A 17813-nucleotide genomic window follows, 5' to 3' on the forward strand; every position below is an offset into this window, starting at 1 on the left:
GACATCTTTAGAGCTTGTTCTCCAAAAAAAAAAAAAAAAAAATTATATATATATATAATTCAATTGAAACATTTACATTTATAAACTGATCATTTACAACTGATTAAGACATTTCTTTCTATAAGGCCTAAAAAACATCTATCTATCTATCTATCTATCTATCTATCTATCTATCTATCTATCTATCTATCTATCTATCGCTCTCTCTCTCTCTCTCTCTCTCTCTCTCTATATATATATATATATATATATATATATATATATATATATATATATATAAACCTTAAAGAATATAGAAATACATAGAATTTCTATCATCTTGAATGTTTTACTTTTCTTTCTTTTTTCACATTATTCAAAAAAGGAAAGATCCCTCAGCAGCACAGTTACGGGGGTGTATTTAACATTTCAAAGTCTGCGCTCATAAGGGCATATGCTAATGTAGAATATGCTGGGTTTTTTTTTGTTTTTTTTTTTTTCTTCCGTATCTGACCTAATGAGCTTGAACAGTTCTTTCAGCTGTTTTCATTGTGGAATAATGACCTGATTCTGCACCATGAAGGTAAATAAACAGAGGTACAGAATAATATTGCGTAGAATCATAAGCAAAGGGAGGTGGATTTCCTGTAAGACTACATGTTTGTTTTAATGTGCTCAGCATTGATTAAAAGGAAACTGGTGGATAAGAGCTGTAGCTCTGAGAAAACAGCTTGGAACAGAGTGAATGTGTTTGTTAAATGTGTTGGATAGGAACTCACTTACCTCTCCTTGTCAGATTTTGTTCATTTTTATCTGAATGGATTGAATTCACAGTCAAACAACCACCTTCCCAATTATATGATGTTGTTTGTGTGAATCTGTTTGGACACTAGAGCTTTGAACTGACAAAAACTATTTTTGATATGAAAAAAAAAAAACATATTTCTGATATGAAGTTGTTGTATTTTGCAGGAGTGATTCTGTTGTATATGACTAAGAGGTCCACTAATTTGTCTTTACAATGTTGTGTATATGGGGATTGGGGACCGTCCTTATAATTGGATTGGAACCTAAATTAAAGTGATACCTTTAACAGCAAAGTAGTCTTAAACAAGTCTCATTGGAAAAACAGGCCATTAACTAAATTTTTTTGCAAATCTCCAAAAATTTATCTACAGTATACATACAATTCACTGCCGTTTCGATCTGAAATTTCCACTAGATGCAGATGCTTGTGTAAGGCTTTTCCGACATACTGTAGTAAACTTGTTTGGTAGCTCACCAGGTAAAATTGTAATTGCGATTGTGATTGTCAAGGCTTAAATCAAGCAAAGGGTCAGTAGGGCAGGCAGCAGAGGATCTGTAGAATCAGAGAAGTCTAAGATAGTACACAGGTTAACAGTCCGGAATAAATGCTCAGAAAAATGCTAGACGGGCTAAACAAGACTTGTCGAGTGAGTGTTCGGATTCAGCTTATGTAGGGAGTGGAATGAGGAACACCTGATGGTGATTAGCCCGAGGTCCGGGGCATATGGGTAATGTACTCTAGAACAGCATCAATACTCAGGTGATGGTGCCCTCCAGTGGCCATTGAAGAGAGCCACAAAGGCCTGGGATGTGACAGAGCACCATCCCTGGGAGAGATTGTTCCTCCGGAGCATACCCCTCCCGGTCAATAAGATACTTGGAGCACCCTCCCTCTGTGTCGTGAGTTGAGGATTGCTTGCCATCGATGATCATGGGAGGGGTACTCTCAGTGGTTTCAGTCAGCCTGTTCCTTCACTCTGCGGACAACTCATTGGAGGTGCACATGGGCAGTGTTCCAAGTCCCCTCGCTCCTTCTTAACCAATCATCTACAGCAGGGAGATCCGAAGGTTCTCCAGACCAGGGAAACAGCCTGGCCGGAAGCCAAGGACACATTGGAAAGGAGTGAGACCGGTGGCTGGTTTTCTGAGGGAATTCTGGACATAATCTGCCCACAGAAGATAATGGCTCCAGTTGGTCTGGTTGTTGTGACAGTAGGTGCAGAGGAAGTGTGTAAGTTCCTGATTCAGTCGCTCTACCTGGCCAATGGATTGGGGGTGATATCTTGAGGTGAGACTGACATTGATATTCATTTGTTGACAGAATGCCTTCCATACTCGGGAAGTGAACTGCGGACCCCGGTCCGAGACGATGTCCTCAGGAAGCCCATAGAACCTGAATACATTCTGTAGGAGAGCTTTGTCCATCTCAAAGGCTGTAGGCTTGTTGGTGAGAGCAACTAGGCAACATGCCTTGGAGAAGCGGTCAATGATGGTGAGTGTTGTGGTGAACTGATTGGAGCTAGGTAAGTCTGTCACGAAGTCAATAGCGATATGAGACCATGGCCATTGGGGAATGGGGAGACGTTGAAGCAGACCGGCCGGTCGTTGATGTGAGGACTTGGAGATGTTACAAGTGACACAGCCTTGGAAGAATTGTGTAACGTCGGATTGAAGTGAGGACCAACAGAAGCGGTTGTAACAATGAAATGATAGGTGCTGCTATTACACTGAATTTTCTTATGAAACGTCGATAGAAGTTGGCAAATCCTGAGGAAAACATCATTAACAAAGGCCTGGAATACAGACGGACTGTTGGCAAGCCCGAACGGCATAACCCGATTCTCATAGTGCCCGGATGTTGTCGAGAAGGCCGTCTTCCACTCGTCCCCTTTACAAATGCAAACCAGGTTGAAGGCACTGTGTATGTCTAATTTTGTGAAGCACCTGGCGTTGCGGAGCTGCATCGCTGTAGCCCACTCCAAAGCTTTACCGGTAAGCAGCGAGCAGACTAACGCTACATGGCACTCATCAGTCGATTAAGTGAAGGGTTTCTGGTTGATGCAGATGTAGCATTGCATTAGAAAAACCCTTACACTTGCTTGGGGATCCATCATACTTTTCCAGAAGTGAGAGTCGAGCACCATGTGGTGCGGGAGACGAAGCGGGAGTGAAAGCGGCAGCGGTCGCTGGTATTGGTGTGAGATTTGCTATCATGCGGAGAGCTTGTAGTGTCTTCACGAGCTCCTCAATGAGAGAGGTGAGTTTATGCAGCTGTTGTTGATGTGTTGCCAGCACAGAAGCTTGGGCAGATACCTCGGAAGAGAGCGTGTAAAACATTGCTGGATCCTGAGTTGGCAAAGTCTTCTGTAACAAGGAGTCAGAGGTATTCGGATACATGTGCAATGTTTATTTAGAAAACGTAATATTACCAGGCAGAGGTCAGACAATAGCGTCAAGGATATCAAAGACAAACAGAATCGAGGTTGGTTACCAGGCTTGAATCAGGGCAGGCCGTAGACAATAGGCAGGTCAGAGACAAAGCAAAGGGTCAGTAGGGCAGGCGGCAGAGGATCGGTAGAATCAGAACAGTTCAAGATAGTACACAGGTTAACAGTCTGGAATAAATGCTCAGAAATGCTAGACAGGCTAAACAAGACTTTGCGTCGATTGAGTGTTTGGCATCAGCTTTTATAGGGAGTGGAATGAGGAACACCTGGTGGTGGTTAGTCTGGGGTACAGGGCATATGGGTAATGTAGTCCAGAACAGCAATAAAATACTCAGGTGCTGGTGCCCTTCGGTGGCTGTTGGAGAGAGCCACAGAGGCCTGGGTCATGACAAGTGGCAACTAACTGTGTTTAGACATGTAAACATGGTCAATAGAAATGCTGTTTAAACCAAGAAACAGAAAGGTAAAGAAAGGTGACGTAAGTGACTTTGAATGTAGTATGGTTGCTGGTGCTAGACGGGCTGGTCTTACAATTTCAGAAAACGATGATCTACTAGGATTCTCATGCACAGTCATTTATAGGGGTTTACAGGGAATGGTCCAAAAAAGAGAAAATATCCAGTGAGCAGCAGTTATTTGTGCAAAAAGCCCTTGTTGATGCCAGAAGCTAGAGGACAATGGACAGACTGGTTTGAACTAATAGAAAATGCAACAGTAACTCAAATAACCACTCTTTACAACCTAGGTATGCAGAAGAGCATCTCTGATCACACAACAAGTCGAACCTGGAAGCAAATGGGCTACAGCAGAAGAAAACCACACCGGGAGCTACAATTGTCAATTGAAAACAGGATACTGAAGCTCCAATTCACACAGGCTCATCAAAATTGGACAATAGAAGATGGTAATGGGGGAAGAGAAATGGTTGCTTGGTCCAATTTCTGATGTAGCATTTGGATGGTAGGGTCAGAATTTGGCTTAAATGACAAAATTGTTTTGTATAAATAGTTCAGCCTGTTGGTGAAATAGTGTGTGGGATATTTTCTTGCCATATTTCGGGTCCCAATTGAGCATTGTTTAAACACCACAGCCTACCTGAACATTGTTGCTGACTGTGTCCATCCCTTTAGGACGCTAACCCTAACTCATATTGTGATGGCTACTTCCAGCAGGATAACGTGCCATGTCACAATGCTCAAATCATCTTAAACTGGTTTCTTTTAACATGACCGAGAGTTCACTATACTCACTGTACATCTACTATTTGTGTAGATATAGCCTTTGATGTCCAGCCTGTGACTCAGGCAATCTGTGTCAGTATTTTACTCACATAAAGCTATGGTATGCTTTAAGAAGATAAAGAACAAATTATTTGTATGCTTTTGTGTTTCCCTTGTGTAAAGATCAAAATTTATAATTTTGTGTTTCACTGGAAAAATAAATAAATAACAGCACATAACTCTGAATTATATAATATATATTATATAACAGCACATAAGTATATAATTATATAATTTTGCATCACTGCATAATGCCCCACTGGAGACTGCGCTCTTTTCTGAATAGAATGTCTTTTATTTGTAGCAATGTGTTCAAAGAAAGGCAATTCCAAGTAACAGTAAATGAAATCAGAAATTCAGACTTGTCCCTGAAACATAAGCTTGTCATTCAGATGAGAACACTTCTCACATTCTGTCTGATGAAGTGGATGCGATGTTTGTCTGGCTAGTTTAGTGTGTGAGAGGCAGAAAGGAAATGGATTAGGGTGAATGACACAGTTTTTTGATAAAGTGAGGACAGTTTGAAAGAGGCTTCTGACTCATGTCTCTATCATTTCCTTGTTTTTTTTTTTTTTTTTTTTTTTTTTTTTTTTCTCGCTTTCCTTCTAGACTGAACAGTTCCTCAGTCAGTTTTTTATGGCTACTTTGTCCTCACCCAGACTGTGCCATCCTGCGTTTGATGGCTCTGTTCCTCTATTATGGCCTATGTTGATGACTGTGTCCATTGACATTGACTCTGTGTGCTGTTAAGTGAGGACACTGATGGCCACACTGATCATTTTACAGATCTCAGGCTGTAGTTCAATTCAATTCAAGTTTATTTTATTGCGATTTTTACAATACAAATCATTACTAAGCAATTTTACTGAAAATTTAGTTTTTTTACAATATTTAGTAGTAGCTTATAAGTGGTGACTGTCAGTTAATTTGCATGAGACAGGATTATTCAGAAAATGTAATATAAGACGTAGTCAACCAAACGATGAACATTATTAACAGGAAGTATTATATGGTGCAATCACACTTGTAGCAATATTTATTAGTTCTGTATGTTGTTTCAGGGTTAGCATAATCTGAGGTCCTCTGAGGGGTCAGCACTATCTTTTCTCAGGTGTTCTGGATCCAGACTGGAGCTTGTGTAAATCCTAATTACCACAGGATGTAAATCTCGTGGCAAAACAGAGAAACAAATAGAGACATCATTAGCGTAGCAGCTATTCCAACAAAATAAAATTAATTAGTTTAACCAAAGCTATAGAATAACAAAAAGAATGTGGATTTTATCAGATGCAACTGCTGTCACAAATTATAAGATGCATTATTTGAATGCATGGAGAAATACATGTGTTTTTAATCTAGATTTAAACAGAGAGAGTGTGTCTGAACCCCGAACATTTTCAGGAAGGCTATTCCAGAGTTTGGGAGCCAAATGCGAAAAAGCTTTACCTCCTTTAGTGGACTTTGCTATCCTAGGAACTACCACATGGTCAGCAATTTTTTTTATTTATTTTTTTTACCTTAGGGAGAAATTTGAATTGTAACATGGTAGAAGACTAGTTAGGTACGCGGGAGCTAAACCATTTAGGGCCGTATAGGTAATTTATGATAATTTGGTACGGAAACTGATACGGAACTTAATAGGTAGCCAGTGCAGAGACTGTAAAATTGGGGTAATATGATCATATTTTCTTGACCTGGTAAGGACACTAGCTGCTGCATTTTGGACTACTTGTAGCGTGTTTATTGCAGATGCAGGACAACCACCTTGCTGTGCAATTGCAATAGTCCAGTCTAGAAGTCATGAATGCATGAACTAACTTTTCTGCATCAGAAACAGGTAACATGTTTTGTAGCTTGGCAATGTTTCTAAGATGGAAGAATGCAATTTTTGTAACATGATAAATATGGTTTTCAAAAGACAAGTTGCTGTCTAATATAACATCCAGATTTTTTACTGTAGAGGAAGTAACAGTAAGGGCCCTATTTTAACGATCTGAAACGCAAGTGTCAAAGCGCAAAGCGCAAGTGACTTTGTGGGCAGGTCTCGGCACTGTTGCTATTTTCCCGGCGGGATAAATTGCTCTTGCGCCCGGCGCAAATCTAAAATGGGTTGGTCTGAAGTAGCTTCATTATTCATAGGTGTGGTTTGGGCGTAACGTGAAATAAACCAATCAGAGAGTCATCCAACATTCCCTTTAAAAGCAGGTGCGCAAGTTCCATTATGGATTGCTATTATTATGGCGTATTTACCAGGCGCACGCCAGGAGCGGTTCACAGCCGAGGAGACTGATGTTCTTGTAAGAGCAGTGAAAGACAGAGAAGTTGTGTTGTATGGGGATGGGAGAAGCCCACCCAAAATTGCGTCGGTTAAACAGGCGTGGGAGGAAATAGCCAAAATTGTTTCATCGATTTTTTTCCTGGTTCTTGACGGACAAACATATTTGTCAGATGTCCTTACATAGCCTATATGTCTTGCCACTATTGGGCAAACAGGTCTGATCCTTAATTACTACAATTAGCCTGAAGAATTTGTAAGCTAGATTTATGCCTATTTTTTCACATCTTCGTGGCACACCACAATGATTTCCGTCATCTCATGTGTTAATATTTTATTTTAGTGTAACAGTTTATGATTTGCAAAAATAACTGTTGCATCTGTGTAGATTACATGAGCAAAGTGTATGCGCGTTGTGCACGCTATACATTATGGTCAAGCATGCGCCCTTAAAATAGCATAATGAACAACGCGCAACGCGCCGCTGACTTTAGACTAGGTTTTTTCTGGTCAGTGGCGCAATTGTTTAATGGAACAGCAAAATAGCACCAGGGATTGTTCACGCCTCCTTTTTTGCGCTGAACCGCCCAGGGAGCGCAAGTTCATTCACTAGTTTAGCGACGTGCTTCTTTGGAGGGAAAAGCGCGCTTTGCGCGGGTGCAAAATAGGAATGACACATGCGTCGGTGTACAAAGTCAATTGCGTCTTTTACATGTTTAACATGTTTAATTTAGCATCATCAGCATAACAATGGAAACAATCCCATATTTTCTAATAATATTACCAAGGGGCAACATGTTTATTGAAAATAGAAGGGGACCTAGGGCGGATCCTTGTGGCACTGCATATTTAACTGGTGATAAATGAGATGGCTCCCCATTTAAATAAACAAAATAGTAGCGTTCGGACAGGTAGGGTCTAAACCATCTTAGAGCCTGCCCTTGAATAACTGTATAGTTTTGTAATCAATCTATGAGTATGTCATGATCTATGGTGTCGAACGCAGCACTAAGATCAAGTAAAACTAGCAATGAGATGCAGCCTTGATCTGACACAAGAAGCAAGTAATTTGTAATTTTAACAAGCGCAGTTTCTGTGCTATGATGGGGCCTGAAACCTGACTGAAATTCTTCATACAGATATTTTTTTGCAGGAAGGAGCACAAATGAGCAGACACATCTTTTTCTAAAATTTTGGACATAAATGGAAGAATTAAAATAGGCCTATAATTTCTCAGACTTGCACTCTCAGTCACTTGCACTTTCCCTAGTGACATCACTTGCAGTCTTTCTTTTTTATTTTTTTCAATTTTTTCATTACTTTTTGTTTGAATATCCCAACATTTTATAACAGTAGCCAGGTGGCGAAGACAAGAAAAAGAAACTAAATTAAAATGTCACTTTCAATTGCTACTTGCACTGTGTGCTACCTGTGATGTCACTTGCAATCAACACAAATCCAACATGTTGCCAATGGAGACAAGACGCTGTGGTGGTGATTAAATGATTAAAATTAATTTAGTACTATAAGGTACAGGGTCCTGCAAGAAAAAGACAAGTCCGGCAAATCCATGGCCAGAACACCAGAATATGAACGTTTGCACAAAGTCTCTCACTAAGCAAATATTTTTTTTTTTTTTAACATGGCTTAATATATTAAGATGCAATTAAATTATCAAATTAAATATACAATTCATTAACATAATGAATATGTATATAGTATTTTCCTCACATACCGCAAAATGTGGCATAATGGACTAAGATGATAAAGGCCAAACTCAATATGCATGTCTACATTATTAAAATTACATAACTAATAGGTACAGGCAAGCACGTGAGCCCACAATAAACGCAACATGCAAAGTTTTGGGTTAAGCATTTTTCCATATAGAATAAACTGTCTACAACTCTTTTATATCACTGTCTTTGTCCATTAACCTACATTATGTGTTTTATTTATAATGATTTTCTATAGGAGGAAAACGTTTAATGTACGATTTAATGCACTGCGTTCTGTACTCATCTGCTTGCCTGTACGGAGTTGATCCTTTAAAATTACTTAAAGGGGGGGGTGATCTTGAGTACCTATAGAGTAGTACTGCATCCTTCATAACTCCAAAAAGTCTTTAGTTTTATTATATTCATAAGAGAAAGATAGTCTGTACCGATTTTTCCCAGAAAAACATGACCGGCTGGAGCAGTGACGTGTGGGCGGAGCTAAAGAATCACGAGCGCTAGTAGGCTTTTGCGTTGAGAGCATGTGAAAGTTGTGACATTACCGTGAGGGAAAAAACCATCATCCAAAACAAACCATAGCTAACAGGCAGATTCAGCTGTTTATTTATGATCCAGAATCAGATCCCGAGGCTGAAACTGAACGAGAGCAGCAGCAGCAACGACTCGCTCCGAGCGGAGCTCAAACCCGGGTCTCCGGCATGGGAGGGGACACACTAACAAGGAGGCAGAGATATTTTAAGCAGTTTTACTCACCACCTGCAGTTTGTAAAACAAGCATCTTCGAAATGCAGGGAACAAACAAAAACACTTGCACAACTCTGTTGATGCTCTGTAAAAAATAAACTCCATCCGCTGCATGGTCCCTTAATGCTGTTTTTTTTTTTGGTAATCTGTGCAGGGTTGTCTTGCCCTGGCAACCAAAAACCAGTGGTGTCAAAAGTACTGGCATTCATTACTCAAGTAGAAGTATAGATACTAGGGTTTAAAAAGACTTTTGTAGAAGTTGAAGTATCAACTCAAGCTTTTTACTCAAGTAAAAGTACTGGTTTAAAAAACTACTTAAAGTATAAAAGTAAAAGTAATCTAAGGGAAAAAAATGCCATTAAGAACAAAAGCTTAGGCCGCACCACAGGGGCCTATTGTGTACTACCCCACCGCCTCAAAAAACATTTTTCTAAAGGCCAGAGGCCATAATGACTATAATGTTATATTGAAATGTTCATGTTGAAAAATTTGGGATGCACTAGGCTTCCTGTTTCAGCCACATATATGAAAATACAAAAATGGTGTGCACATCCCAAACATCCAATTAGGACACAGGTGCAAGACAACTAAATGATATAGACAAATAAAGAAGTGAAGTCTGAACACTGAAAACTACTGCTTCAGAGGAATTTAATCAAGCAACGTTTCGACCTTCAGGTCTTCCTTGGCCGCATATATGCCCATTTAAAATGAACGCACTTTAGTACAATGCAAATACATTAAAGGACTAGAGATATGATGACTAGTTGCCAATAAGTATTGTCATGGTGCAAAAAGTCAAACTTCAGAGGCTTGTCATCAATAACTTTTAATGGAATGTTTATGTACATCCAAGCTTAGCTGCAGGAATCTGCGAGGGCAATGGACAAGAACATTGGTGCAGGCTTAGTAACAATTACACTTGTACGGTGGTCTATTTACAGTAAACATTATAGTGCTGTCAAAATGAATGATTAATCCAATTGATTAATCAAAAACTAAAACTGAAAAAGAAATCATAATCCTGATACCTTCTTGATTGATAGCTTTTTGTATTTGGTACATACGTCTGCTATGTCCAGTGTTCGGGGGTAACGAGTTACAAAGTTGGTATAGCCTACTTATCACAACATTGTCAATCGCACCGTCAATCGAAAACGCTAATTTATTAAAACGTCTCGCTACCGAACTACCTACAGTAGCTTAATTTGTGGAGGACGAAGAGAAAGCACTCATTTGGTAAATGAGCCAGTGAGAAATAATAACTTTTAAGTAGGGTCCAGTGCCTTTTCAATACACAAAACCACAAAAAAAACTATGGATAACTTTAAAGAACATTACAAATATTTAAAATAAATCCATAGCTTGTTGTGCAAGTTGTGCTTCCCTTAATCTAAGGATAATAAATGTATTTCCCAATCTGGGTCATTATTTAATACAAAACCACACATAATGTTTCTACTGTATCTCTGTTACTCACTCTGATATTTAGTTAAGATGAGTGCTGTCTGTCACTGTCTTAAATCAGTTCTGTGAATTACTGTATGGTCATTCTTTATAAAGTAGCAACAATGTCGTTTTTAAAATACAGTATTTTGCAAAAGTTTTATGGAAAAATTAGTATTTTCTCCCCAAAAAGGGTTTTAAGCCAGTTATTTATATCTTTTGCTGTAGTGTGTCAGTAGGAAATATCAGTTTGCCATTAATTTTTATAATAATCTAGTGCGATTATGAATGCACAAGCAGTCTGACAACGGCAAAATTAATGTTTGGAAATGTAAACTGATATTTTATACTGACACACTACAGCAAAATATATAAATAACTGTCCGAACACCATTCTTTGGGGTGAAAATACTAACGTGTCTAAGACTTTTGCACAGTAGTGTATGCATAAAGTACCTATGATTAAATTAAGTATATTTAAGTAAGTGTAATTAAAGTATGTGTTCGTTCATATGTGTTAAGGGCTAGATTTTCGCTGGAGGAAACGGCTGTGGTGTGATGAGCGAAAACTTTACAGATGAGAAACCGACTGCTACCTTGTGACCTTTTGTAAACTGTATTTATGACAAAGAACTGCACAGATATGGATATTCTAACAATCTATCGATAAACACACACCTTGTGTCCTCTGTTTGTTTAAGTGCGCATGCGCTGCTCCGTTCGCGGTCTGCGCCTCTGCGGATTGAAGAGCGCGCTGAAAGACGGGAGGAGACTGGTCTGACGCTGGTTTCATGTGAAATTTAAGCGGACTGACTCTGAGGCGATTGGATACCGGTTCCATACACAACCCTACTTTTTAGAAGTATTTTTTTTGATAAACGAACCCAAAACTGTCTATGTCCTGGCTGGACTGTGATGTGATTTGTGTCATGTGCAGGTGCGATGGATCGCGTACAAATCAATAGGTTGTCGGAATGGTATATGTTTATACTTCTCATCCAACCACAATCAAATTCACTCCATCCGGATGGCGCGATTTATCTGGATAGGTTTTTTTTTTCGAATGATGACAAGCCGGAATGAAAACAAGCCGAAATGAAATAGCAGTAACGAAGCTATTTTTAAAATGTAAGGAGTAGAAAGTACAGATACTTGCCTGAAAATGTAAGGAGTAGAAGTAAAAAGTCGGCTGAAAAATAATCACTCAAGTAAAGTATAGATACCCCAAATTTCAACTTAAGTACAGTAACGAAGTATTTGTACTTCGTTACTTGACACCTCTGCCAAAAACACACTTCTTTTGTGACTTTCCGCGACGCTCTCGCTCTGATCAGTGAAATGTCTGTGCTCAGCCTCGCTATACGGGAGCGTGCGCTCTTCCGCCAGAAGTGTCCTTAGGACCCATATAAGGAAATTCCGCTCCATCTAACGTCACACAGAGCCATACTCGAAAAAAACTTTCCGAAACTTGTGACAAACTGGAAACGTACAACTTAATTTTTGAAACTTTGTCCATGTTTAGCATGGGAATCCAACTCTTTAACAGCGCATAATGCGCGTTCATATTTGCTGATCTGTATAAACGTTGACTCAACAACAAGACATGTAGGCTAGGCCTACTAAATTGTCTTTATAATCTTAGTCTGTTATTAGGCCACATTAAGCGTTTTGTTGTATGTGAGGACAAAGTTTGCGCATTGTGTTCATAGCCAACTGCTTACCTTGTAGTATTTTAAATAATAACTATATATCAAATTTGGTCTTTTAATTGAACTTGATGTATCTTACTACATTATGCCATATTAAGTGTTTGTTTCTTCTACAGGAGGAAAATGCTTAACGAAAGACTTTGTACATTGCATTCATATTCTGGTGTCTTTTTCTTGCAGGACCCTTTATGTTATAGTACTAAATTAGTTTTAATCGTTTAATCACCACCACAGCGTCTTGCCTCCATTGGCAACATTTGTGTTGAATGCAAGTGACGTCACAGGCAGCGGAGAGTGCAAGTAGCGATTGCAAGTGACATTGTAATTTAGTTTCTATTCTCTTGTCTTTTGCACCTGGCTACTGTTGTAAAATGTTGAGAGATTCAAAAAAAAGTTATAAAAAAGTTAAACAAAATAAAAAATAAAGACTGCAAGTGACATCGCTAGCGGAAGCACAAGTGTCTGAGAGTGCAAGTCTGAGAATGCGAGTCTGAGAGTGCAAGTGCAAGTCTGCAGCCAGACCCTTCTCACACATTCAGTAATTTAGTGGATACAGGATCTAATAAACATGTTGTTGGTTTAGATGCAGTGATAAGTTTATTTATCGCTTCCTGTTCTATAGTTGTAAAGCACTGCAGTTTATCTTTGGGTGCGATGGATGAAACTGTAAGGAACCCTTAAATGGACTGGTCAGCTGTTGGCGCCTCTCACCAGACTACCACTCATTATGCCTGATGCATCACACCTGTATTTTGCCCTATTTAAGTGCACTGTTAGACTTTTTATTGTATTTTTGCGGTAACTTACTGGCAGCACTATTGCCAGTAAGTTACTGTAAGTTCCCCTTTACAGTAGCTTACCTGTAAATGTGTTTTACGGTAAGATGCCCTTACCGCAATTTCATTTTACAGTAAGATGCCCTTACCGTGATTACATTTTACAGTAAAATGCCCTTACCGTGATTTAATTTTACAGTATGATTCCCTTACTGCAATTTAATTTTACAGTATATTAGTCATTTTATTGTAATTTATTAAAAATATTTTAATATTTATATTTTACATTAATGCTATTGAATTTAACAAATTCCCAAAAAAGTGACTTGAGTCCATGTACATCAACATATTCTTTATTGTGCTTTTTTGTCAAAACTAAGTTACAAAACAAAATAAAAAAAAAATCACAATAAAAATACACTTCAGAAACAGTTCCAAACTTCTACTCCACCAATCACAGCAGACCACTGGTGTCAGGTGGCATCAATTCCTTTCTGCAAATGGGATGTAGAGAGAGAAACAGGGAGAAAGGGGAAAATAAATAAATAAAGAAAACAAAACAAAACAATTACATCCTTGGAGTAACACACTCACACAGCAAGTTCTACAGATTGTAGCACCAGCACCAGATATAAGATATAACTCGCATCAGTCCAAAAATACGTCATGACAAGGAAAAAAAACATATATAAGTCGCACTGGACTATAGGTCGCATTTATTTAGAGCGGCCTCTCGCGGCTGGATACGGTAATGTTTTCTCTTGGTTCATCTCTCTCGGTTCATGTCAAATTAATTTTGATAAATAAGTCGCACCTGACTATAAGTCGCAGGACCAGCCAAACTATGAAAAAAAGTGTGACTTATAGTCCGGAAAATACTATATATATATATATATATATATATATATATATATATATATATATATATATATACAATCAACATTCTTCAAATGATCTTCTTTTTGTATTACACAAAAGAAAGTCATACAGGTTTGGAATTACATGGGGTGTGAATACATGATATACATTAATTTTAATTTTGGGTTAACTAATCCATAAGTAACATAAGTTTTTTTGTGGTGAATTACTCACCTCTGTACCGTCTCCAGCGTAGTGGATGCTGGCTCCTGATACTCCAGATTGAACACATAAAAGGAGCCGAAAAAGACAGCGAAAGCACTGGCAAAGTTATGAAGTTGGTTAGCTTCATAGAAGACCTTCTGCTCAATTCTGACCATCCAGTAGGTTGCAAACAGCAGACTACTCCCTAAAACAAAGGCATCTTCAGCTAAATTGTTTCTTGTAATAGAATTATCAACAATTATTTCTCATACCTAGCATGATCACCTGTTGTGTGGTAGGCAATGTCATCTCCTGCTCAACCGACATCTTGGTTGAGGTTGGCTGAAAGAAAAAAAAAAAGATTCTCAGATATTGAATGATATATAGATGGAACTTTTATTTTTCAGATAATGTTTATTGCAAATATTTTGTATTTTAATTCCTAAATATAAAACAATATACAGTCAGACGCAGTCAATAATACGAATCTAATGTTGTGATGTGAGATACCAGCGGTCATGTGACAAAAGAACGAAGGACTCAAACCCGAAGACTCGAGAGATGAACGAATCATTTCTCTTTCCGGTATTGACAGCATATCCTCTATGGGACTGAGGAAGAACGAAAGACTCAGACCTGAACCCGAGACTCGAAAAGATTAACTAATCGTTTCTGTTTCACACATGGCACAGGCCAGCAGACAGATCAGAGTCAGACACTGACGAGCAGACAGCTAAACAAACTAGAACAAACGTGATAAATATGAAGTTGCAAAGGAAAGAACGCCTCGGATCAGGAGGTGAGGTGAACTAACAGAGTCAGACTGCAATAGCCTGAACTTAAGACCTAACAACTAATCATTAATAAAACATTTTGGTTTCTTATTATTTGGCTTTGGCTGCATTAACCTATAGTTTATTTTGTATTCTTTTTACTAATGTAATCAACATTTTCAAGTTCTAGATGTGTTGGGATATTTAACATACCATTTTATTTATATTATTCCGAAATGAACGAAATTACTCGAAAAAGATTGTTTAATTTTGCTGAACGAGACTCAAATATCCGAGTCAGTAAAATGATCCAAACTTCCCACTACTACACAGCGGTGTTTCGTTTATGAATGAATCTGCCTTTTCAAACAAATTTAGTGAGTCAATGACCCATTCAAAAAGTCGCTTGCTTTGTTCCTGAATAAATCTGCCATTTGAATGAACTGACTGAATGAATCATTCAGTGACAAAGACAATGACTTGCCGTCCCCTACTGGCAGTTTTAGTTTAATTTTTAAAGTATTTTTTCAGTTATTTAAACCATTTAATATTTCTATATTCAAACCTTCCATTTAAAACATTAAACTCATAGCATATTGTTATCATAAATTTAAATGCATTCTTGCCCCTTCAGAGCCTCATTAAAGTCCCAGTGAACAGAAAGTTGCAAACAACTTTTCTCCAGTGTTGTGAAGTATTTCCATGTGAAACTGAATATTAAATAGAGGGCAGGGTTTTACTTTAATTTTTATTAAGGTTAGATAAAAATAAAAATAAAAATGACCTAAGTGCTCCTAAAAGGAAATGTAAGTGTAAAGCCCTGCAAGTTATGTATTACAATATGTTAATCATGTAATGCATCTGATAGTCAAAACATATACTTACAAAGCCAAAGATCCTCAGTGCTTGTGGCTCTTAAAAGAGCCTTTGGGCTGTAGTTAGCTCCTGTTGACACAGGGAAAAGAGAAAAAGAAGAAACATTATTTTTCGTCAATGATTATTGGCTAATGACTATATGAACATGTTAAATCACAGATCTGGGATCACTTACACAATCAGATGACAATCAACACTGAAAAAAGGGAGAAGAATATCATATCATATATTTTACCAATAATTAGCATAGAATATCTAAAATATTTTGCAATTAATATGTTTCAGTTAATCTATTGGTCTGCCTTTACATTGCTTTAAAAGCGTTACTATTTTAACATGTCATATTTCTGTCACGTGCAGAGTGAATCGCACGGTGAACCAGACAGTTTGCAGCATTCAATTGGCTGTCGGTCAAAAAAACCTCTTACATCTTGTCTAGACTTTGTTGATGAGAGGATTCGCGAGCCTGCATAATTCGGAACTGAATTAAAATGGCGTTATGAGCAGTGAGTAGATTCTGACTAACTTGAACACCTTTGATAGGTCATTGCGTTCAAGAGACCAGACAACTAACGTTAACGTTATGTCTGTGAATGGCTAATTACATTTATGCTCACCGCAGCAAAACGCGTTGTAAGATTAATTTGCCATTCTCCAGAGAGTGAACACAAATAAGCACTAATATACACTGGAGCGTTTGCCAAATCTATAGCGCCAATACATTATTTCAGTATCAATTGAGTGTGTGCTCTTTCTTGCGGTGGACTGGGGGAGAGAGACTGCGAGAGAGTGCGTTTGAGAATTCGCGCCAACGTTACTTTAAATAGCCTAACGTCACACACATTTAAATGACGAGTAAAATATAGCTACCATAACTGGTCGTAAAAAAATACGGAAAAACATTGTTTGTGTAAATACTACATTGGGTCCAACTGGAAAAGGCAGTCAGTTAACTGTATGACATAATGGGATATGAAAGCGGCAGTTTTTGAGGAAAACTAAAAGTTCCTTCAGACTGTCCTGTTAATAATAGCCTATTAGATTGTATTATTTACTTTCTTCATAAATTTAGCTATATTTAATTGATATTGGTAATGGTTTACGTTGTTAAAGTAACTTATAAAATAAATTTGTTAAGTAAAAGGTACTAACCTCAGAAAATCTCGCAGCTGGCGTCTAGGTAGTGATCCACTCTGAGAGACGTCAGTTTTGCTCGCACTCAACACGTCACACAAACATCAGTTTACATTCTGCCAGGTTGTTGCGTGGGCTTTGCACGTGAGCAACAATTGAAAATTTGTGAGGTTTAAGCAAAGTTATTATAATTATTATTATTATTATTATTATTGCTATTTAAATATCACCACACCTGTGCTCTTTTACATGGCATAAAAATAAAACAAAAAATGCCTAATTTGCCTCTATGGGAACCAGTTGTCTATTACTATTATTATTAGGGCCCGAGCACCAATGGTGAGAGGACCCTATTGTTTCTGCTCCGTTTATTATTATTATTGTTATTATTATTATTGTTGTTGTTGTTGTTGTTGTTTTTTATTGGAGAAAATGCTACTATTAAAATTAACATCCAGTGTGTGAAATGAGAATGATTTTATGATTTTCATCTGCAGAACAAGACAGAAAAAACTATAAAACATTATCATATGACATTTTAATAGGCCTAAAATACAAGTTGTGGACACAATGACAAAGGCAGTGATTACAATTTAATTGTATAGAAATCTGTCTTCTTCATTTACAGTAGCACTACTGCTTTTGCGTAAACAGTAAAGTACTGTAAATTACCATATACAGTAAGTTACTGTAAAATTCATACAAAATACCCACAATGCAGTGCATATTACAGTAGTTTACCGTAAATAATATAAATGGTATTTTACTG

At 37.9% G+C, this 17813-nt stretch overlaps 1 long non-coding RNA gene across 1 annotated transcript; it reads right to left on the reverse strand.

Moving 5' to 3' along the window:
• Positions 1 to 14558: 14558 nt before the first annotated feature.
• LOC128031373 (uncharacterized) lies at positions 14559 to 17123 on the reverse strand. Its single transcript, XR_008188081.1, has 4 exons — positions 17063 to 17123; positions 16086 to 16106; positions 15920 to 15979; positions 14559 to 14603 (listed from the first exon to the last, which is right to left on the reverse strand). It is a non-coding gene; the product is annotated as an uncharacterized LOC128031373 (long non-coding RNA).
• Between the last annotated feature and the right edge of the window lie 690 nt (positions 17124 to 17813).

Source organism: Carassius gibelio, chromosome A17, assembly GCF_023724105.1.
Source record: "Carassius gibelio isolate Cgi1373 ecotype wild population from Czech Republic chromosome A17, carGib1.2-hapl.c, whole genome shotgun sequence".
Classification (NCBI taxonomy): domain Eukaryota; kingdom Metazoa; phylum Chordata; class Actinopteri; order Cypriniformes; family Cyprinidae; genus Carassius; species Carassius gibelio.